Genomic DNA, 24,960 nt, shown 5'->3' with positions numbered 1-24,960 from the left:
AATCTTTAATGTGGTCTAACATTATGAAGTGGTCATCTGTGTTATCGTTCCCTGTTTCTGGTCCTAAATCAATCATAGCCTACCACAGAATGTTTGCTTTCCTCACAGCCACATAATACAGAATGTCCGTGTAGCCTACGCCAAATACAGGATGCACGAAACGTACAGTAGGCTACCTAAACTGTAGGAGCAATCAGACAAAGGTAGGCTAGTACAAATAGCTTACCTTCCGAAGATGATTTGTTTCCTCGCGTGGACCTCACCAACAAGCACATGCACCTCCGTCTCCAAAAAGTTTCTCTTCTTTCCGCGTTTTTCCATAAACGTAATTGTCTTGCCTTTGCTCCACGCTATATTATGTCGGTTCCTTCCGGGTAACCACGTTGTGCACTGTCATAGTTTTGACCATATATGGTTGAATTTGGGCATGGAGGGGGCGGAACACGAGGCGCGTGCACGTCCGCTGTCTTCTACTACACCGTGGGATTTTTTCATTGAGAAATCGGCGCAGCAGCGTGTACGCCATGTTTGATAGATCCGAAAAGCATGTAAATATTCTCGTCGTACACGGCAGTCCCTCCTTTTCTCGTTTTCGTCGTACGCCTTCTTTTACACCTGAATTTACACGCTCTTTGATAAATGAGGCCCCTGGTCTGGTTCGAAATGTTGTGTTTTGTGAAATATGTTTTGGAAATGTTGTGTTTTGCTAAATGCCATTGTTTTGCGAAATGTTGTGTTTTGCGAAATGCCGTTGTGTTTCTTCAGGGCCACCGTAGTATAAGGCCTATCCACCATTCTCCACAGTATGGCCGTGTCCGAAATGCATACTACCTGCTACATGCTATATAGTAGGCACTATATAGTAGGCATACTACATACTATATAGTACCTACTGTTCCACAAAACGCGTGTAGTATGCGAGAAAATACAGCATGCTACTCGAGTCATCCAGCGGAAGTGACGGGATACGATACTGTTTACTCCCGCGAAGCTGTGGTACAATTATCCGGTGTTTTCTGTGATCATTTTGTGTATTATCCACAAAAATGTAGCCTTTTCCTGGCATGGGATGTGCGGCTGCTGCTGCTGCCGCCAGGAGAAGTCGTGTTAACGCTGCAAGGAGAAGAGCCGTCATGAGATCTTCTCGACATGCTTGTAGTTGAGGTAAATATTGAACGTTAGCTTGCTAGCTACGCTAGTTAGCTAGGTTAGTTGATAGCCCCGCATGTGCTGGCTTGGGGCTAGCTATACTGTTACATTTGTACCAGGGATGTTATATTAAATAGATTCTGAGAGGCAGGTAAGCAAAACAATAAAACTCAACTCATTTTAAAGAGGTGGGTAAACTGAGTTTACCTGGGTTTACTCATCACTACACGCCTGCTTTGTAATGTTACATTTTAGCTCTACAGATAATGACATCTATCTATTATCATATTGTAAAGACAAGTATATGCCATACGCACAAATGAGTTAAAAGTTTGCCCTAATAATATTCCCCCTGTAGGCTCACATGGAAGACAGAGGTCCTCACCAAGTCAACCTCCACGTCCCTGCTGAGGACCTATTTTGACGGCGCGGACACAAGGAGGGACTTCAGATTGTCAAAATCGACACAGAGGAACCTTGGTGATGGTTAGGAGGATGGGGCAAGACCATGGAGGTGCTAATAATAGCAATAATAATAATAATTCATTGCATTTAGAGCTTTTCTCAGTACTCGCCCTTTACAATGGTCTTGTCATTCACACACAGGTGCTAGTCTTTGGAGGTAACATTACATCAGTCATTTAGCACACTTTTGTCCAGCATTACCTTAGTCATTTATTTAGCAGACACTTTTGTGTGTCTGCTAAGCGACTTACAGTAGGCCTAATTGCATTTAACCATTTAAAGGTTGAAGACCTTGATGGTGGCCATGGTCCTGCTGCTGCAGATCATCCCAACCCTGGAGATGGCCTCAGAAAGTGTCTCGCAGCGGCAGCATCAGCACCAGCACAAGCTGCCTGGATCGCAGCTCTTGGTGAGCACGACTACCCCCATCCTGCTATAAGTAGTCAGTCTATCAGTTCATGAGTGTGCTTTGCCTTGTTCCTTATAGACAGCCTTGAGGCTTTAAACACCGATCAGTTGGTTATAGGCAGCCTTGAGGCATTTGTTTAAATGTATTTGTATTTACATGTATGTGTAACACTGTACATAGTAATCAGTTTAAGTATTTTGGGGGGAGACAACAGATCAGCGTTCTCCTGTCAGTACCTTTTGCAAGGAAAGCTAATGATCTGACCAAATATAAACAAGTCAAAAGTATATTTGAAGACCATTGTGTAATAAAAATATCCAAGAAATGTTTATGGTTGTGTTTCTTCCATTATACATGTAAAGGTTACTTCTTGATGTATTAACATTTCAACAAAGTGTAATATCTACACATCAGACACTGTCTTGATATGTCTACAGGTCATGTACAGTAACTTGGAAGGTCTTAACACAACACGCAGAGCGCTTTGGACATGTAACTCCCTTATCAAGTAGTCGTTAGTCAGACACATTAAACAGTGAAGCTTTCATAACCGTCTCTGAATAATTCCAATGAAGCATTGTGAACCAACATGTGTGTTCCGTCTTTTATGCCTAATTGCAAACTACAATGTCCATTAGGAATGTTCTTTTACTCTAATGACTGGTTTTAGGTATAGTGACATTTGTTCTTTGACTGGGAAGACATTACAAGGAATGACACACAAACACCAATTTAATTCAAGAAAATACATTTAATAAAAAATAACAAAAACAATAATGGAACAAGATAAAACAGTTTTTTTTGACTGAGGCTTCTAGAAGCAACATCAGCCGGTCCTCCCTCTCCTTAAACAACCCCCTTTCCTCCCTCCACTCAGCCTTCATCTCTGCCTTCTCTCTCCCCCATTCAACATCAGCCGGTCCTCCCTCTGGAGGACGGCCAACTCTTCCCTGTTTACGGGGAAGAGAAACACCACGCTGAAAGGCTTGGAGTAAGTTAACTAACGTATGCATTGTTGTTCAGTAGCAATCCAGCGGTCTGTTTACTTTGGATATTGATTTATGTAGGACCTACATCTTAGAAGCTAGGCTGCAGGGGACGACGGAGACAGCCTGGATAAAGCACGCAGAGAACCTTGTAGCCATGTACAAGGTGATTTTGATCTACAGGCTACATGATAGCAAATATATTGATAGGGACTCACAGTTTGTATGACACTAGAAAACTTATCTAACCTCATAGGACCTAAAGAGCCCCAGAACTGGGGTCAGCACAGAGGGAGGGGAGGCCACAGCCGCTTCGTGGAAGTGGTACGGGGTCTTGGAAGAGGCGATGGGGGCCACCTCCCTGTAATACATCCAGAAGTATTATGGGACAATGAATACTAATATATTAATATATGATATATGAACAGTTGAACTCGTTTAAATCATGGAATGAACAGACAATTGTTTAAACAACTTCAAGTAACGTTAGGCTCGGTGGCTTAGGTTAGCCATTTAACAACTCATCACAATTTCGACATTTCTTGCACATTTCTTAAGCGATCATGGTCATATTACATGGAAATGTTAGTCTGTTTCTCTCGATTCTAGCTATAGAAACATCTAAGATTTGACATGAATACGTTTTGAGCAAGAGCCGTCTGAACACCTGTAACGTTAGTAGCCTATTAACGTTAGCTGGGCTAGCTAGCTAACGTAACGTCCACCACAGAGATCAATGCAAGCAGCTAGCTATCATGACGTTTTTTTTCGAAATGTCATTTCTACCCCACCTATATACACAAAACTGCATTTGTAGCTCTGTGTCGTTATAACTAAGATATGTCTGAAAAAATATTTTTTTCATCGACAAATTAAGTCAATACTTACATTTGAAAACTCCCGCTGCGGTCCCGGTGTCCTCTTCGTTCGCCATCTTTTTTTATTTTTCTCACAGCCCAGTGACGTATCACGTCTCGACTTCCGGAACAGTATACTCTGGACTATGCTACATTTTCGGCCATTTTTTCGCCGATTTCGCCTGCTATATAGTACCTACTATATAGTAGGCGAAATACAGTATGCACAGTTTTGATGCAGCATGCTGCATCTCGCCTACTATATAGCAAGTAGTATGCAATTCGGACACGGCCTATGATTCAGGTAAAGGTGGATGTGGGTTGAAAAGCTTGTGAAGCCATCTAGCAGCAGGTAATGTTCTCCTCAAACAATCTTTTCATTAAGTCTCTTTGAATCAGTGTCTTTTAGGGGGAATTATACTGAGTCTCAGCCAGCCCTAACAGGTTTGATCCGGTTCCTGATAGTACACCTCTGGCCCGAGCATCTCTGGACGACCAGCAGCAAGCCAAAGGTGGTTTCTTTAGACAGCTCCACCTCCAAACAACGTCCTGTGTCTCGATTGACTATTGGGCCATTCTAGAGAGGGAAATAGACTCATCGTCATAAATAATCAATTGAGCCTTGTTCAATATTTCTCCCAGATCCAGGCATTTGCATTCACATCTTACCAGAGCAAAGTCCCATAGTCGTTGTGACAGCCATAGGGTGTCCTCACATCTCTTGAGGCGTGGCGTCCGCCCTCGTCCCTCATCGACCAGACACTTTGTGTTAGATAGAAATATGGTGGAGCCCAGAGGACCCAACTGCAGCAGTCCCTCAGATGAATAACGGGCCAGCTGCCACACAAGAAAAAAACTGTCCAAAATACAAACCCAAACATCTACAGTACAATGTGCCCTGCAGAAGCTAACGTCAGTAAATATGCAAACAGTGAAACTGAGAAAAATAGCTTTAAAAATACCTTTCTTTGACTATATAGCCAAATGTGTTGTACTGTAGGTAGATTAGTGGTAGTGCACTGACTGAACATGTATTAATATTTATGCATAAAAAATAATGACCACAGATTTGAAGAGATACTTCAATCTGCATTTGGATCTCCTTAAATAGCAATACAGGCAATGCAGAAGCTAAGTGCAGTAACTACAATGCAGTTGTGTTTTCAGCAGTGGCGGCTGGTGACTCAAAAAACTGAGGACAGGAGGAAGAGAGGCGAACCGCCCATGGGCGCCGGGGGGCACTTTCCCTCAGTCAGTTATTATTTGAAATATCAGCTTTAAAGTGGATTTACAGTCAATTTTAGCATAAAAACTGAATAACACTTTCTTTAACTACATGCAGCATTTATTTATCATATTCTTGATAAAATATTACAAAACAACAATAAAACATTGTAAGCAATAGTTGTTGTAATGGATTGTACTCTTCTCTAAAGAGAGAAAAGAATTGATATTGGTGAGGTGCTGGAGAGGTTAGGTGATATATGAAAAATGTTTTTGATTAGGGGACACTGAGGTGTGCTGGCTCTCAAACAGTTTGTTGGCAAATAGATTTGACAACTGGACAATGGAATACGTTGCACAGCAAATGCAGTATCCAACAGTTCACTCATGGCTAGCTACAGTAGCAATGGTACAGCTATAGGATTAGCTCATTTGGGTTGCTGTCAAATCTGCCACTCTTATGTTGCTATAGCCTACAATTATCAGAACAATATGAACATTCAGTTGAAAGTTTTCCATCCACCCATTCATCACTGGATGAGGAATCAGCACCGCAAAGCGATCAAGTCTCACGCAAGCAGGAGCCAGGCTGTGGATTTCTCTGATGTTGCGACCCAGTCTCTAGAAATGTTTTGGACGAGTTGCCGACAGTTTGTTTGCGCCTCCAGCCAATCTGCGTGCCTGCCTATGCCGTAGCCTGACATGCACCTCGTAGTTAACGTTCGTTACCGGCTATAGCCAGCCAGTGGAACTGTCGTGTTCAGACGGCTCTAGCTCAAAAAGTATTTATGTCAGCTTAGATATTTAGATGGCTAGAATCAAGACAAATAGACGAACAGTTTGATGTATAATATGTCCCATAATACTTTCGGATGTATTTTATTATGGAGCTACGAACACACAAAAAGTCTCCAATGGCACAGGGAAGAGAAACACAGACATCAACGCCGACCATGGATGTATTAATAGAACACCGACTCAATCGGCCTTCACTGTGATAAATCTGGAATCTGGAATGTGATTGGACTAACAAAATGTCAATATCTGAATCCTGTTCAGACAGGGCCGGAGTACTAGCCTCCCTTGCGGTAACATTTCAGCGTTTTGGCCAATCACAAATTAGCAAGAAAAAAAAGGCATTACATTGATTTAAGAGACAAGAACCTGCCCTAAGGAGCCTCCCTTCCATAGATATCTATGGGTCCTCCAGCTGCATGTTATAGATGTCACTGTTGGAGCTTTAGAATTTCAATAATGGGTTTTTATCCATAGGGAATACCTGCTTTATGAACAAAACTGCGATAATATTAATTATGAATAAGGGCCAGTACAGTTCTGATATAGACCACAGTAACTGCAGCCGATGCATGGGAAACGGACACAACGAAGTTACTGCGGTTAGGGTTAGGGTTCTTTTGAGTGTGATGTAGTTACTGCAATTCTCTATACCCTTTTCTCTATAACAGAGCAAGATTGAACTCTGAAACTTTCTCACAAGATAAAAAATATATATTGAGAATTTGACTTATAACTGAATGTTTTGGGGGAAAACTGTAGTTACTGTGGTTAGCCTCTGCAGGCCAGTACAGTGTTAGGGTACTGTTATTATATGGGTTAGGATTAGGGTACTGTTATTATATGGGTTAGGGTTAGGTTTAGGGTTAGGGTACTGTTATTATATGGGTTAGGGTTAGGGTACTGTTATTATAAGGTTTAGGGTTAGGGTACTGTTATTTTACTGTATATGTTAGGGTTAGGGTACTGTTATTATATGGGTTAGGGTTAGGGTACTGTTTTATATGAGAGAATTCATCTTCATTTTCTGAGAAAACGATACACTGAATGACTGCCAGCATTAACATGGTTAAGTGAGCCAGACAAAAACACAAGCGTACACTAATGCCAAAAGCACTGAGAAGAATGATACATCAGTATGATAGATATCAGGTTTAATTAATGTGTGTAGGTGTGTGTTTGTGCGTGCGCACGCGTGTGTGTGTGTGTGTGTGTGTGTGCCAACCGCATGTCTTCATGCCTGTGAATGTCTTTGTGTTAAGGGGCAGGGTGTTCAGAATATGACTGATTTCTTTCCAAAGTAAAAGAGCCTTTGTAAACAAAAAAACAAACATGTGATGTCATTCAGATGATTAAAAGTTACGAGAAAATACACTGTCTAGCGGTATGATATTGTTTTCACTCACTTATCCTCTCCATATACTGTAGCTGTGTTCCAGTGATACAAACACATTTCCCCTTTACTATCATCTGAAATTATAGTCGGAGTATTCAATCATGTATTTGTTAATGGCAATGATATGGAACAGGATCAGGTTGGGCTGAAACCATAAGATTGACAGAAAAGCAGGTATCAATCTCCTGACCTGAGAAAGCATGCCATGGCATGGGAGGAGCATGGCACTGATGTCCTGCTCAGAGCCCTGGTCCAGGCAGTAGCCACTGGCCTTACTGTTCCGCACCTGAAAGACAAGACACATAATCCAGTTCTAGAGGTTGGAGGTTGCTGTCCATCCATCCAGTTGACACAGCTAAATCTTTGAATGATATGTCATAATCCACTGTGTATTTTACCTCGCCATAGGCACTGGTGCTGTTGTACAGCCGCATCTCTGGGTACACATTCTCAAGATACCACTGGAAACTATGACAATTAAGTTTCTTCCTCAAGGCTATTCTCTCTGAAACATCTCCGAAGTCGACTCCAGGAGTCAGAAAACAATGCAAAAGTGGCCTCATGAGTTAACATACAGGTACTAACATACTTGGGGGCAGATGTACTAACGTTTGCGAGCGCAGAGCAAACAGTTCCTTGGGCAGTCGGCAGAAAGTGAGCACGGTGCGTCTTCAGTCTACAAAGCCTGTGTCAGTGCGGAATCACTGCATGCCACCGCTCTAAAACCGTAATGGGCACAAGGAAAATATAGCGACTTGCAGCAGTCTTGCTTTGTCCATTTAGGCTACCTCTTTGTAATTGATTGCTTTACTGTAAATTATGAGGACTGATGTGGTAGGCTATCTTTATTTTTATTTATTAACTTCTGTTGATGGTGTAACGTGATGATCGGCGTTGTATATCTTATTTGCAAGTGCATTGTAGGTTATCCCTGGCATATTCATTTTCTAAAGCCAATTGTTTAATTACAAAACCTTGTAGTCTTGAATGGTGCCAATTGTAATCAGTGAATGTCTGCATTGTGAATGTTCCAGTCCACTTTATAATCGTAATTTACTGCATGTGAATCCCGCCTCCTCCACACGTCGAAGTGTTCTTGAGCAACTGGGGACACTGAACCCCAAATTGTTTCCAACGAGCAGGCTAGCACCTTGCATGGAAGCTGCGGCCATTGGTGTGTGAATGTGTGTGAATGGGTGAATGAGAGGCCATTGTAAAGCACTTTGGATAAAATCACTATATAAGTGCAGTCCATTTACCATTGGCTTTAATGCAACGGGACATTAAATCTATCTGAGACCAATTTGATTAGTAAGCTATGTGACCTTGTAATCAGTGTTGCACGAATAGCCTATCGGATTATCAAAATTTAATAATAATTGCTCTCCCATGTATGCACTTCATAAAACTGTATGTTCATATAACATATGGTTATGTGTAGGCTGCTGGGTTATGCGCAACTGGATTACACCTGCTTTTCAAAGGTGGACAAGTGTCACCGCAGTAGAGTTTTTGGTTGGCATTTTACCTTGGAACACGTGATAGGCTACATTCATAGTTTTGTTGTTGGTTGATCACCTTGGAAAACGTGATAGAAGAGGGGAATAAATTTGCGACCGCTTTTGACAGTGGGTTGGGTGGGCCTGCAGTTTTCATACATACGACGGGATATTAATAAATCTCTCCTTGAGCATCTCCTCCCGGCTTTGTGCGTGTTCATACCCACCTTTCCCTTGACCATCCCATGAATGCATTATGCATGAGCAGGAAAGCGCAACTTGCCCTTCTGTGGTCCTGCACCAGGCAGAATGCGCTTTGACCCATGTGCGGTCTGTTCGTACATACCATGCCATGTTGTCAGACGGACGTTGCGACGGAATAACGCCAAAAATGGGCGTTCATATGTTAGTACATCTGCCCCTTGGTCTTCTGTGCTGCTCATGTTGTGAGACATCCAGGAATTGAGAACAAGTCATGATCCAAATGCCCTGTGTAGACATCCAGAGCATCAAACATCCCACTATAAGATTTTTTTTAATGTAGGTCTTTGGATTTGTTCCTGTCAGGGAACCATTCCTGACTCACACTATTCGGGATATTCCAAGCCATGTAGCGGTGCGTTTTGTAGTCATCCATCCAGACCTCGGCTGCCCTTAATGCATTGCGCTTGGTGTAGTATTCAATGTCGTTGTTGTAGGGCTTCTTGGAACGTTCAACATGTGCCACACGCGCACATGGTAGCACCTCCATACTGCCCCCACACTGCCACACCTGAACAATTGGGGGTTTTCATAGTGCAGATAATTAACGAAACATAATTCAGCAAAAATACAAAAAACAATTCAATACATGTGCAAATGCTCAATACAGCTAACTGAATCTCACTGAGCATATAGTCGTGGAAAAGCTTTTCACAAACTGTGCCATGTACAGAAGCTGAATTGGTTTGGATGATTTTTTGTTTTGTTTTTCCAATAAAGGGGATGATCATCTTGGACTGGTGTTAGCCAGGAACCCAACTTGTAGAGAGAAGTACCCTATCCAAGCTTCATACAGGTTGTAATAGTTGTGAAGGCTTAACAAGCCCTTAGAGCCCCTACAGCTCTACACCATCTGAGAACAAACGCTCTCTCTGATACCGTCACCAATATGTCTGTTTCCTCCTGCTTCACTCCCTCATCCTCATCTGCACAAGCTCCATTCAGGACCAGGAAGAACATATGGTAGAACAAAAGAAGAGAACCATACATTAAGAGATCCATGCTACTACCTCCCCCTCAGGGATCATTAAAGCGTATCTTATCTTAAAATGTGATTCAAATAGCTTTTAGCACATTCTGACACCCAAGGTGCGAGCATTGTCAGGTTAATTCTATCTTGATTTACCTATCTTCCATCTACTTTCCTCTCACTGCATCAGTCTACTGTTTCCCTGCTGTGTCTCATGTGTCCTTTCATCTCCTGTGTACTGCCGTCACGTCATAACCATCATGTCCGAGGCTATGAAGTGAGAAATATGCAAACCCAACAGCCTGTCAGCCAGTGGGATGCTGGTAGCAGACTGCAGAGTCCTGGATCAGGTTCAGTTCTCACAAGATGAGCAGAGAACGACCACACCAAAGTCATAGCACACCAAAGTGATTCCCTTCAAACAGTGTCATCCTATCTCACAACGACAACTAAAAGATCTTAACTTGATATTATCAGTAGTGTCCAAATGATGGAAATGAAAGTAAACCCTTCAGTAGACAGCAGTACTGAACATATTCATGGCAATACTGGGTCAACCTCTATACACAGAGCTTAATGATGCTGTCATAATCTTAGCTAAGCTGACAGAAAGATATTTACCACATGCAGTGTGAGAAATTAGTCAGAGCCCCCTGTATGTTTCAATAACAAGTCCAAATGGCAAGTCAACACACACAGCCAGGATGCAGACTATAAGCACGGCTCATATCTTTTTTAAGTCCCTAGGGGTTTTATCCTTAATTGTTACTAGAGAAACAATCTGATCCTGAAACCCCAAAGGCTTAAATACATCAGCACAAGTTTCGGAATGCCGTGCAGTATTGAACTCACCCGCATGCCCAGCTCAATGTTCTCTGCCCCGTATCCCTCCATCCCAGGGTCTAGGAGACCCATCTCCCCGAAGAACTCTCTGTTCACCACAAAGGAACAGCCAATCATTGCAAGAGTCCTGAAAACAGATCACTAGATGAGGTGCAGACAGTACATTATGTGTTTGTGTGTATTGCCCATCCACATGTAGCCTACAATACTATGTGTCCTGTATAAAAAATCTGGGGACTCAAGCATGTCTTTTAAACATTATTAGCTCAGGACTGATCTTTATTCTCTAATGGTGGTTGTCTGGCACCTTATGGGGGCGGTGTCATCTCCTCTGTCCAGCCAGGCCTGTGGGGGGATGATAAACATGCACCACAGACCCCAGCTGTACCCATGGGCGGCACTGGCATACTGCTCAACCTCTAATGTGTTGTACTTGATGTTGTCAATTGCTGGGAGAATGATATGCGTTCGATCTTCTCCGATTCTTGTCAAGATGTCAACCTGTCACAGAAGGAAAAAGGGTCAAATTAAGGACAGAAAGATAGATGGATGGATGGATGGATGGATGGATGGATAGATGGATAGATGGATAGATGGATGGATAGATAGATACATACATACATACATACATGGGGTGTAACGATACACTAATCTCACGATAGAATACGATACACGATATAGTGTTGACGATCACAATACGATACTCTAAGGGCAGGTGTGAAGCGTTGCAGTAGCGCTGCTGTTCACACCAATAGTGCATTTCTCCACATTTCTACTCCACTACACTTTGTGAATTTAGAGCTTAACTATTGTAATATCATGGATAGGCCTAGAGACAAAAGACGTGTTTGTTACCAGCGTTGTGTAGCCAGTGTTCACTGATATACAATAAACATAACACAATATTGTTTTTACCTTGACGATACGTATTGTGATGTTTCTGTATCGCGATATATTGTGGCACGATATACTGTTACACCCCTAATACATACATACATACATACATAAATTCAGTTGCTTGGGATTCTGATTTGTGATCCAAAAAGAGCCTTCTTGTGTGTGTCTTAGTGACTGCAGAACTAGTCTGGAGGTAAACCTCACCATGCTGTGTTGAACTCAACATGAGCATCGAAGAAGCCAACGACTGGTGCAGTGGCAGCTTTCCAGCCAAGGATTCGGGCCCGTATGAGGCCCTCTCGTTTGCTGTTTCTCACAATCTTCTCCAGGCCGGGACAATGCTGATCCACATGCTGATCCAGGTTGAGTTTTAGCTCCACTGGAGATTAAATTAAATGACATATTGCAATCACATAAGAAAAATCTCAAGCAACCACATTCCGATTCTCTCTCTCGCTCTCTTATAAACACACACCCATACAAACACACAACACGCAAACATGTTTACACTCCACTGTAAATAGTGTCTATTTGACTGATGTGAGTGCTAAAAGGACCATACCCGTCTAAATAGGATTTGATCTCCTTAAACTAGTCACCCAATGTTTATCACATTACCGCAATCCATTTTCCAAAGTAAAGCTCATGTTAAAAGATGTTTGCATTTTTGTGTTTTACTTACATTTCAAAAGTTGAACATGATGGCTTTAAAACGTATTTTTAAATTGTTCTGACAAACTCGTCCCAGTTAGTTTCAAATAATTTAAAGCTATGGCCCTTTAAGATGTCTTCTACTGATACAACAAATAATTCATTGGATCACAGCAAAAGCTAGAAAATCTGCCACTGTTTTTCCAGCATATGATTGTTTTGGCTCTACTTAATCAAATTGTTGTGACACATAAGATTTTTTTTAAATAACAACACTGTGACACTAGAGCTACCATGCCTTTCGCTTACCCATGTCACTGTTGTCATCAACGAGAATGATTTCTTTGAGGAGATGTGCAGGTGTGTGGTTGACCAGGCTGTGGACTGACCGGAGAATCACAGACAAGGCCTCATTGACAAAGATGAACACCACCGCAATCTGTGGGAGGTCAGGGGGATAGCTCATCGCCCGGCACCTGTGAGCAAGGTCCAAAACTGTCAGTATTTGAAGAGCAAAGTTGTCACTAACTGCTGAAGAGGGCAGGCTTAATTACCTTTCGGGTCTGTAGTCAGGAATGGATCTATCCAGTGAGATTTGGTCGCTTAGCTGTGTATTGTAGCCAAACTCATGATACTTGGCCCTGTCTGGACCCTGGTCTGACTCTCTGAGGGCAGAGGCCCTGTCTTGTCGCAAACTCACAGGTCCTTCCACTAAAGCCAGAGGCTTCACAAAACCTGTGGGAGGCCCAGCCACAAAAAAGGGAAGGCTCACATTCAGTAGACCTCCAGATATTGGAACCAAAGAAATACATGTGTTATCTCGACTGAATAGCACTAAGGATTATGTCATTCTATTCAATAGAATCACTATACAAAAGGTTACCGTCCTGAGCTTCCAGTCTGAAAGCAATAAAGAAGCTCAAGGTAACTACCTACCACTCTATAGCTCCAGACAGTGACTGATGCTGAGACACTGAACAAGGCTGCCTAGTTATCCTGCAATGTTAGCTGAATTGATGACACGTGTTTGCACTGTGTGCAAAGTCCTTAACAGCATGCGAAGGTCTTGGAGAATAGCATACGCTATATCCAATATGTGATTGCGCTTGTGATAGCCTATCATTCATTTAATATGCTACAAGGAGAGTTTACATTTCCATTGAATAAGGGTAGCCTACACACCAATCACTTACCGTTTAATTGATGGTAGACTATGTCCTCGAGGTGCTCGAGCCTCTGAAGAATAGCCTGTTTGTCCACAAAGTTAGATCTCCGATAAGTTATCAGCTCAGTGCTCGCTCTACTCCTCACCAGTTCCGCCGAACGATCCTGAAGTCTACAATACACCGTGAACAGAATAATCCCCCCACAAACAAAAATGTTGACAATCAACAAAGTTTTTATTCGCCGTGCCACAGCCATGAAACCAGGGAGGTCCTTTCACATCGACAGAATATGTCTGTGTTAGAAAGCTGCACGCGCTAAATTGTGTGTGTGTGATTCACTCAGGTTTCCTCTGAGCCGCCTCGCGCCTGTTCTTCAGCACCACCCTCGCCTCTGCAATGCACTTGTTCCGCAGTCGTATGTTACAAATTAATTGTGTTTTCCAGTGTCGAAGGAAATGATCACTTAATTGCACAGTGCAAGTGATTTAAGAGGATTGTTAGAAAAACAACTCCCCGCACCAGATTGTTTGCCACATCATCAAACACACACATAGGCTACACAATCAAAATTTGAAGTTTGACAGTTATGCATGTGTGACGCACACAGATATGTGGTCACTGTTTTTGTTTTGTTTTATATACGCCAGCATCATTGCTGTGGGACAATGTTTATTTTGGTCAGTAGGTGGCAGTGGTGTGTTGGGCCACAGCGGAACTGTTCTTCGCGCTCGTGTTGTTTCTCGCCATTCTGCTACAGGGAGCAAATGGAACCGGCCTAACTCTCTGTCTCCTTCTTTTATCTGTTCATGAACAGGTTAGTAACATGTAAAAAGCACTCAAAACATTCACGAAATGTATGTAAAGAAAGCATATAGATTCTGACATAATGATGTAGACTGTTTAGTAATGTTTCAATGACGGATGTCCATAGATGAGGAAAATGTGGAGACTGGCTAGCGGTCATCTAGCTAGCTGTGCGGTGAGTGTGGCTCACGTGATGGAAAACGGTTTGATAGTTATTGCGGGTGCAGTTGTAAGCGAACGTTCGAGCTGCTCCAGTTTGTTTTGATATTGCACAATGAACACTTAGTGGTGAGGTTTTAGAGGATTATTATGTGGCACTGTTTCTTCAGTTCAAGTAGTAGGCTACACATATTTGTCTCACTGATTTACAATTATTTTCATGTATTTACATAGTGATATAGACTACTAATGGTTATGACCAGGTTAGAGGGGTAATACCTGAAACATGTTTATTATTTTCTTTATTAATCTGTAATCCAGAAAGCCATTGTAACATCATATAGGACAGAGGATGTCAAGTTAGAATTCAGTTTTATATTGAGATGTGACGATTTTCTTTATTTAATTGAGGTAATGATACAGAAACAAGTTACTGACACAGAAATAGTTTGATTCTGTTTGTCTAGTGTGATGTCTTTCAATAAATGATTCTGCTACAGGGAGCAAATGGAACCGGCCTAACTCTCTGTCTCCTTCTTTTATCTGTTCATGAACAGAATCTTATCTGTATAGGTCTCACACCTGAGACTTGTAACAGATTTGTGGGGGCTCGTCCGGGATTGGCGCCCCCTTGTGGTCGGAGGTCGTCAATCCAGAGATCAATGAACCTGTGGACAAACATCAGCGAGATATATCATCAGAGCTGTGGACCACGCTAGTCCAGGGTCCTTGTCTACAGTCTACACTTCAGCAGAGCGGGGGAGTACACAAGTATCCAGAGCGTCTGAAGAGTGTGCATCATGGCAGACAACAGTACTCGTAAAGAACTCATTTGGTCCATAAAGAAGGGACTGCTTCATCTCTCCTCTGATGAGATCTTCCTGGTGGCGAAGGACATCGCGTCATCACCTGACCAGGATCCAGCTAAGTTGGAAGATGAGGGGGGGTGTTTTGATCTTGTTTGTGATTACATGTCTTCTAAAACTTTATTACAACTAGAAGACCAGGGCATGGGACAGTTGTTGTGTTTGAAGGATGTAATTGATGGGATGATTGCAGGGCTTGGTCATGGTTCAGCGACTCCACAGGGAGAAACAAGTCCTGACATTTCTGACACATCAGCAATTAATGTAAACGCAAACACCCTTACCTCTGATACTGCTTCCAAAACTGATACCCTTGAGACACAACTTAAGTTAAGAACTGAGTTACACCACCAGTTTGGCCAGCGTAGTGTCCCACTTACCTTACCCACTGCATACCAACAGCCAACTGCAGATAACTGTAGCCATTCCGGCAGTGCACAGGCCAGTCAGTCCCCTCTCAGAAGTGAAAGCTTAATAGCTCTCAAAGATCTAGCACTTCTCCAGAGAAAGGAGTTTAAGGTACATGGAGGTCAGATAGGTGATAGTGGATCTGACATTAGTTATGGTAATATCTGTAAACAGATAGTCGAGGGACTAAAAGAAAAGCATACTGAGGGTGAAGTTATCCGAGCAGTACTGCGCATCATCAAGCCTGGAAACTTTAAGGACATGTTGATCAGCAAAGATGAACTGACCGTGACAGAGCTTAAAAGCTTCCTACAGTCGCACCTGGGGGAGAAGAATACAACAGAACTCTTCCAAGAACTGATAAATGCACGGCAGCATGAACAGGAAACACCACAACAGTTCCTCTACCGGATGGTGGGGCTCAAGCAAAAAGTGGTCTTCACATCAAAACAGACAGACGCTGATATCAAATATGAGGCAGAAACTGTACAGAATGTTTTCCTCCACACCATCTACCAGGGTCTACGAGAGAAGCACGATGACATCCGGAGGGAGCTTAAGCCGTTCCTCTCTAACCCAACAATCACAGATGAGGCGCTGTTGCGGCAAGTCATCAAAACGACCAGTGAAGAGAGTGAAAGGAGACGTCGACTGGGTCACAGCACACGCAGCAAAGTAACCTACGCTCAAAGCGGCCAAGTTGAAACAGACCAGTCAACCAAAGGTAAGGAAGACACTAACCGCACAGACAGGGATGAGGAAGTCCAGCGACTGAGTGTCCAGATCCAGGCACTAACACGAATGGTGGAATCCCTAAAACCACCACAAGCAGCGACACAGCCGGCCTCACCGCAGCACCCACCTGAGCATTCATGCCACTGTGCGAGTTCCCAGACAAGACAAACACCACAGAGAAAGGGAACGTATGGCTGTCCTACCTGTGTGGAACAGAACGTACCTAACTGTAATCATTGCTTTGCATGTGGCGAAGAGGGACACCGTGCGGTGGGGTGCCTTAAAAGGTCCAAGTCGTCGGGAAACCAGCTGCGGTCACAGCAGCGGGACAACCTGTGACCGGCCCCAACTCCCAGTCCCATGCAGGTGTGCACAGAACTGATCCAGTCCCAGATCATGGTCACTCCCTTGTCACCCCTCATTCACCTACCACCAGTATCATATCTCCATCTGAAAGAGTAGCACAGTTAATCGGGAAGCAATGCCTACTTAAGTGTCACTTGAATGGCTATGCTGTAAGTGTTCTGTTAGACACGGGCGCCCAAGTTAGCCTTATTGGTCGGACATGGAAAAATAAATACTTGCCTCATCAGGAGACCCGTCCTCTCAGTGAACTTATGGGTGACCGTGACCTTGATGTTTTCGCCGCTAATGGAGAAACAATACCCTTTGATGGCTGGGTTGAAGTGACCGTCAACTTACCTGGCAATGATGACCCTGAGCTCTCCATCAAAGTGCCGTTCCTGGTGAGCTGTAGAGACCTGGTAAGGCCACTGCTGGGCTTTAATGTCATTCAAGAGTTAATCCAAGGAAAAGGAGATGGAATGGAAGTCCTATCTATCATCGTTGACCTGCTGAGAGGGGCCATGGAGATTGGAAGTGAGAAAGCAGAGGCTGTGGTGAGTTTCCTCCAGACCCAGAAACCGGTTGATGAGCAAGTATCGGTCAAAGTAGGTTACCATGAGGTCGTTGTACGCCCTGGTCAAGTTACTCACCTGAAGTGTCCAGTGCCTGCTGGTTTCTCCTCTTCTGTCGCTCTATTCGAGCTCAACCACCATGACCGGCATTTGGAACAGTTAGATGCAGGCGATGGACTAGTTGAGGTACACCATACTGAGAGACCATTCGTAAAAATCCCTGTGAGCAACAACACCAAGCACGACGTGACTTTGGCCAGCCGTACGGCCCTAGGCAGCATCCAGCCGATAGACAGAATAGTACAGACAGACCAGACAGACAGTGTCCATGTGAATGAAATTAACTCACCTTCCCCCATCAGTAGAGATGAAAAGAACAACCCAACCACTCTGTGGCATCCCCCCGTTGACGTTAGCCATCTCAGTGAAGAACAGCAGACAGTAGTGAAGCAAATGCTTTATGAAGAATCCAATGCATTCGCTTGTGATGATAACGACCTAGGGTGCATCCCAAGTCTCCAAATGACTATAACTGTGAAAGATGACATCCCAGTGCAGCGGTCGTATGCATCAATACCCAAGCCACTCTATAAAGAAGTTAAGGATTATATCCAAGACTTGCTTGCCAGAAAGTGGATAGTCAAGTCCAAGTCCCCATACTCAGCCCCGGTGGTGTGCGTGCGAAAAAAAGATGGAACTTTAAGGCTCTGCATAGACTACCGCCTCTTAAACCAAAAGACTGTCCCAGACCAACACCCACTCCCACGCATTCAGGACCTAATGGACACACTTGGAGGGTACCGCTGGTTCTCCATCCTAGACCAGGGTAAAGCATACCATCAGGGCTACATTGCAGAGGGGTCCCGACACCTGACAGCATTCGTCACACCCTGGGGATTGTATGAGTGGGTTCGCATCCCGTTCGGGCTTTCAAACGCCCCGGCTGCATTCCAGAGAAGTATGGAGGAGATGCTAAACTCTCTACGTGATGAATGCTGCATCCCTTATTTGGATGATGTGCTCTGCTTTGCTGAAACCTTTGAGGCCCATGTCGATGGATTGAGACGTGTCCTGAGGGCTCTGCAGCATCACGGCGTCAAGCTCAGGCCCGCCAAGTGTGAGCTATTCAGGGAGGAGGTGCGGTATGTCGGGAGACTTGTCTCTGCCAATGGAGTGCGTGTCGATCCCAAAGACATAGCAGCTGTCCAAGCACTGAGGGAGAAGACCCCGAGCACAGTTGGAGATGTCCGTAAGCTGGTGGGATTTCTCAGCTACTACCGGACATATGTGCAGGACTTTGCAAGGATTGCAAAGCCAGTCTACGAGCTGCTACAGGGGGAAGGAGGCCACATGGTGACAACTAAGTCCAAGTCAAGGAAGGGGAAAGGTGCCCAGATGCCATCACGGACTCCCATACAGTGGACTGAGGAACATCAAGGCGTCCTTGACCAGTTGATAAATATCCTGTCCAATCCGCCTGTATTAGCCTACCCTGATTTTGACCTACCTTTCGTGTTACACACGGATGCATCAGCATTAGGGCTCGGGGCGGTATTGTACCAGCGCCAGGGAGGGAAGCTCAGGGTCATTGCATACGGATCCAGAACACTCTCACCTGCAGAGAAAAACTATCACATGCACTCAGGGAAACTTGAATTTCTAGCCTTAAAGTGGGCTGTGTGCGAAAAGTTCAGGGATTACCTCTTCTATGCTCCTCATTTTACAGTGTATACGGACAACAATCCCCTAACCTACGTGTTGAGCACTGCCAAACTTAATGCTGTAGGCCACAGGTGGGTTGGAGAACTGGCAGACTTCCGGTTCGAGGTGAAGTACAGACCTGGCAAAGTGAACATTGATGCCGACACACTCTCCCGGTTACCCATGGAATTTGATGAGTATGTTGCAGGATGCACTGAGGAACTGTCAAAAGACACAGTCCAGGCAGTGTGGGAAGGCAGCCAGGCAGCAAAGAAACAGGATGTGGCCTATGTGGCGGTGTTCAACCTGTCACTGAAGAGCTCAGAGCCCCACACGCCAGGGCTTCTCCCAGCCATCAGTCATGACGAGCTTGTACAAGCCCAGAGAGATGACCCGAGTATCTGTGAAGTCATCAAACTGAAAGAGGCAAACCAGATTCTAACCAATGACACAAGAAGAGGTGTCAGTGGCCCTGTGAGGAAACTTTTACACCAGTGGGGGAAGCTTCAGATGGAAAATGGTCTATTGTACAGAAAGACCATCCAGAGACGACAGCTTGTCTTACCTGAGAAGTACAGACCCATTGCTTTGAAACATCTCCATGATGACATGGGACATGTGGGAACGGAAAGGGTCCTTTGCCTGGCCAGAGACAGATTTTACTGGCCATACATGAAGAGTGAAATCGAAGCCTATGTGACACGGAAATGTCCCTGTATTAAACAAAAGAAGCCTGCAGTGCACGTCAGAGCGCCCATGGGGAGTATCACCACTCACTCACCTCTGGAACTTGTGTCCATCGATTACATGCACCTAGAGCCAAGCAAAGGGGGTTTTGAGTACATATTGGTTGTGGTGGACCATTTTACCAGATTCGCTCAGGCCTACCCTACAAGGAATAAGTCTGGGAAGACCGCAGCAGAAAAGCTATTCAATGACTTCATTCCACGGTTTGGCTACTCAGGAAAGCTCCACCATGATCAAGGTCGTGAGTTTGAGAATGACCTGTTCAAGACCTTACAGCTGCTGACAGGAGTGGGACACTCCAGAACCACACCGTATCACCCCCAGGGAAACCCAGCAGAGAGGTTCAACAGAACCCTGCTCCAGATGCTGAGGACCCTAAAGGAGAAAGAAAAGGATAGATGGAAGGAGCATCTGCCACAGATAGTGCATGCCTATAACTGTACCAGGCACGAGGCGACTGGGTACTCACCATTCTACCTGCTGTATGGCCGTCATCCACATCTGCCTGTTGACCTGTTATTTGACCTGACAACTGATAAGGAAGCCATGACTCCCAGAGGTTACACTGAAAAGTGGGCTGCAAGGATGAGAGAGGCGTACAAGGTGGCATCTGAAAACAGCCGCAAGTCAAGCGATAGGGGGAAAAGGTACTATGACCGTCATATGAGGGGAGTTGTGCTCCAGGAGGGTGATCGTGTCCTAGTCCGAAACCTGAGCGAAAGGGGGGGCCCAGGGAAATTGAGGTCTTACTGGGAGGATGCAGTATACACCGTAAAAGAGCGTGTGCGTGATAGCCCTGTCTACAAAGTGTATCCGGAAAAGGGTGTCCCAAACAGAGTCCGTACCCTACATCGGAACCTCCTACACCTCGTGAACGACCTACCAGTAGACCTACCTGTATCCTTGCCGTCAGCACCACCTGGAAGGAGAAGAGACCTACCTGTATCCTCGCCGTCAGCACCACTTAAAGGGAGAAAGCAAAGAAGAGACAGAGAATTAGACCAATCTGTGTGCAGTGACTCCTCAGAATTAGACGATGAACCACGATACTGGCTAAGAATACCTGTAGTGAGGGAGCCTGAGAGTGCACCATTGCGACCCACTCGTGAGCCGGCGGGAAGCTCAGCCTATGGAACAGTCCCACCAACAACTGATCAGTTAAGCAAAAGTACACTGATAACAGAGACCAGAGGTAACTCACCTGTGAGTGAAATCCAAGAGAACATACCTGCAGATTCCCTGCAAACAGATGAAGAGGGTGGACCCGAGGAAGCGGAGTCATCAGGGGAAGCTCAAGTCCCTCAGTCAGTTAGTGATCAGTTAGATCCACAGCCTGAAACAGTCAGTATTCAGCCAGATGAGCCTAGGCTGACAGAAACTAGACAGTCTACCCGTGATAGGAGGCCGCCGCAGATGTTTACTTATGATTTGTTAGGTGAACCATCTTACCAACTTCCATGCACTGCCAACACTGTAGGGGTCTATGGGGTGACATCGACACAAGTTTGGGGAATGCAACCATATTACATTTCATACCAGCTACCCTACATCAACGTACCATATACTACCCTAGTGCCTTACATCACCCCTACATATGTATTTTGTCAGGGAAATATAGGCCAATAGGTTATGTCAGGAGACATTTTTCTTTGAGGGGGAAAGTGTGACGCACACAGATATGTGGTCACTGTTTTTGTTTTGTTTTATATACGCCAGCATCATTGCTGTGGGACAATGTTTATTTTGGTCAGTAGGTGGCAGTGGTGTGTTGGGCCACAGCGGAACTGTTCTTCGCGCTCGTGTTGTTTCTCGCCATTCTGCTACAGGGAGCAAATGGAACCGGCCTAACTCTCTGTCTCCTTCTTTTATCTGTTCATGAACAGGTTAGTAACATGTAAAAAGCACTCAAAACATTCACGAAATGTATGTAAAGAAAGCATATAGATTCTGACATAATGATGTAGACTGTTTAGTAATGTTTCAATGACGGATGTCCATAGATGAGGAAAATGTGGAGACTGGCTAGCGGTCATCTAGCTAGCTGTGCGGTGAGTGTGGCTCACGTGATGGAAAACGGTTTGATAGTTATTGCGGGTGCAGTTGTAAGCGAACGTTCGAGCTGCTCCAGTTTGTTTTGATATTGCACAATGAACACTTAGTGGTGAGGTTTTAGAGGATTATTATGTGGCACTGTTTCTTCAGTTCAAGTAGTAGGCTACACATATTTGTCTCACTGATTTACAATTATTTTCATGTATTTACATAGTGATATAAACTACTAATGGTTATGACCAGGTTAGAGGGGTAATACCTGAAACATGTTTATTATTTTCTTTATTAATCTGTAATCCAGAAAGCCATTGTAACATCATATAGGACAGAGGATGTCAAGTTAGAATTCAGTTTTATATTGAGATGTGACGATTTTCTTTATTTAATTGAGGTAATGATACAGAAACAAGTTACTGACACAGAAATAGTTTGATTCTGTTTGTCTAGTGTGATGTCTTTCAATAAATGATTCTGCTACAGGGAGCAAATGGAACCGGCCTAACTCTCTGTCTCCTTCTTTTATCTGTTCATGAACAGAATCTTATCTGTATAGGTCTCACACCTGAGACTTGTAACACATGCCTTCTAGCGAACAAAGAAAAGTAGATACCTTCAATTGGATGTCTTGGCTGGTATGGCTAATATTACAGTTTGGTATGGGTAATATTACAGTTTGGTATGGCTTATATTACAGTTTGGTATGGGTAATATTACAGTTTGGTATGGCTTATATTACAGTTTGGTATGGCTAATATTACAGTTTGGTATGGCTTATATTACAGTTTGGTATGGCTAATATTACAGTACAACAAGAATGAGAATGTTATGCTGATCTGGTGTAATGTGATAATGACTTCAGCGCAACTAATGTCTATTGATTTTTTACCTAATGTGAATCACATAGTCGGTGAAACTTCCCCTTATTGATTGAACTAGAATTTGTAAAGGGAGCAGAGTGTTGACTAACTAAAGATTTTACACTTCATAATTCTATCCTGCAGTGTCAGTTCACAAAAGAGATACCGAGACACCAATCCAGCAAGGTCAATACAGGGGGAGAGAAAAATACACGTAGGCTAACAGTCCAGGTACACACAGACAGGCAGCTCCAGGTACACAGACAGGCAGCTCCAGGTACACAGACAGGCAGCTCCAACTACACAGACAGGCAGCTCCAGGTATACAGGCATTTTGTAGAAATTTGCTAGTACTGTTTCTTATTGTTGGGTCTTGGGTACAGTAATTTCCCTGGAAGCTTACATAACACAGGTACTGAATGTAGCATGTGAAGCCATCGCCAGCCCAGAGGTCTTAACTATTCCTCACGCAAGACTGCGGCAGTCTGGTCCAGGAGTCTTTGAGGCCTCATCTTGAATATCCACAGAAAATAAGTCATCTGATAAAGAACTCTGCCTTTGATACAATCCAGGCACAACTGTTCCAACTAAGGCTAGTGCTAAATGCAGGCAAAACTGAGGCCATGTTCTTTGCTAACAATAAGAGGATGCCAGCGGTTTTGCCTTGCATCATGTCTGCCCAAGGTACCCCCATTGAGATGGTGGCCTCTTACAAATACCTAGGCATCAGAGTGGATAACAGTCTTTCCTTTAAATGTCACATTGACCAACTCCTCAGAAAACTGAAGGTCAAGTTGGTTTTTTTTCTTTAGAAACCGGTCATGTTTTTCTTTTGTTACCAGGAAACGTCTTGTTGCCGCCACTTTTATGTCTCTTCTGGATGATTGTGATGTTGTGTACATGAACGCCTCTGCCCACTCCCTACATCTGCTGGATGCTGTGTACCACAGAGCCTTAAGATTCATTATAGGTTCTAAGCCTTTTTCACATCACTGTACTTTGTACTCTCTGACAGGCTGGTCCTCACTGTCCATGCGCAGAACCACTCACTGGTATGTTTTTTTTTACAAAGCAATCCTCGGTCTGCTCCCCACCTATCTGTCAATCTACATGACACTGCAGCCTCCGGTCCCAGGATTTCACCAGCTTTGCTATCCCCCCAGTCCGTACTGAACTCGGGGAAAAAAGCCTTCTCCTACTCTGCCCCTGCTACCTGGAACAAGCAGCAGGTACTGAAGCTGTATGGCTTGATTCCCCTTGGGGAGTTCAAAGGTCTTACCGGAAGGCTGGAGGGGGCAACCGTGGACCGTTGCACTTGTAATTAGGGCCCGAGCACTGGCGGTGCGAGGCCCTATTGAATTTCGAAGGATTATTATTCTACCTTCTTGTTAGGGCCCGAGCACTGGCGGTGCGAGGCACTATTGAAACTCGAAGGATTATTATTCTCCTTCTCCTTCTTCTCCCCAAACAAATGCCTTTTTGGCGGCCTAAACATCGATGAAAACGGATGAAACTTTGCAGATACATCAGTCCCGGTGAAAATCGGATATTTCATTGGTGACGGAAATGGGCGTGGCAAAACGGCTCAAGAGCGCCCCCTGGAAAGTTTAAAATGGCGAGCCCCACCTTTCAGTTTGATGTAGGCGAACGAAATTCGGTGGGCATATGTATTTCATCGAGCCACACTTAAATGTCTCTTGGAGCTATACCCAACATGCAACAGGAAGTCCGCCATTTTGCTCTTAATGTGCCATTTTGTCCTTGTTTTGACCATTTCCATGCCTCGTACTTCGACGAACTCCTCCTACAGATTTCATCTGATCAACTTCATATCGGGTCAGCATCATCTTAAGACCTTTGTGATCAAAAGTTATCAAAAAAATTGAGTTTTCACCAAACACCCTTGCCGTGGCGCCTCGCCAAAGTTTGACATTTCGCCATAAAACACGAAGTCCTCATAACTCCTCCATACATTATCCAATTTGTCCGATATATCTCATGCTTCATGACGATTCTGTCCTGAACACATCTATGTGTCAGTATTGCGTCATACTTATAGCGCCACCTATTGGTGAAACAGGAAGTCCTCATAACTCCTCCATACATTATCCAATTTGTCCGATATATCTCACGCTTCATGACGGTT

The 24,960-nt window shown here is 44.1% G+C and overlaps 1 pseudogene across 1 annotated transcript; it reads right to left on the bottom strand.

Moving 5' to 3' along the window:
- Window positions 1-4,293: 4,293 nt before the first annotated feature.
- Window positions 4,294-13,824, bottom strand: LOC311312529 (polypeptide N-acetylgalactosaminyltransferase 9-like; annotated as a pseudogene). The gene is made up of 11 exons: window positions 13,596-13,824; window positions 12,957-13,137; window positions 12,712-12,878; window positions 11,951-12,130; window positions 11,162-11,355; window positions 10,864-10,981; window positions 9,367-9,552; window positions 7,680-7,817; window positions 7,472-7,567; window positions 4,536-4,703; window positions 4,294-4,443 (listed from the first exon to the last, which is right to left on the bottom strand). The product of its transcript is annotated as a polypeptide N-acetylgalactosaminyltransferase 9-like (transcript).
- Window positions 13,825-24,960: the final 11,136 nt, after the last annotated feature.

This window comes from Borostomias antarcticus (assembly GCF_949987555.1).
Source record: "Borostomias antarcticus genome assembly, chromosome: 8".
Taxonomy (NCBI): domain Eukaryota; kingdom Metazoa; phylum Chordata; class Actinopteri; order Stomiiformes; family Stomiidae; genus Borostomias; species Borostomias antarcticus.
Note: the sequence above shows the minus strand (reverse complement) of the source record. Positions and strands in the feature narration are given on the sequence as shown.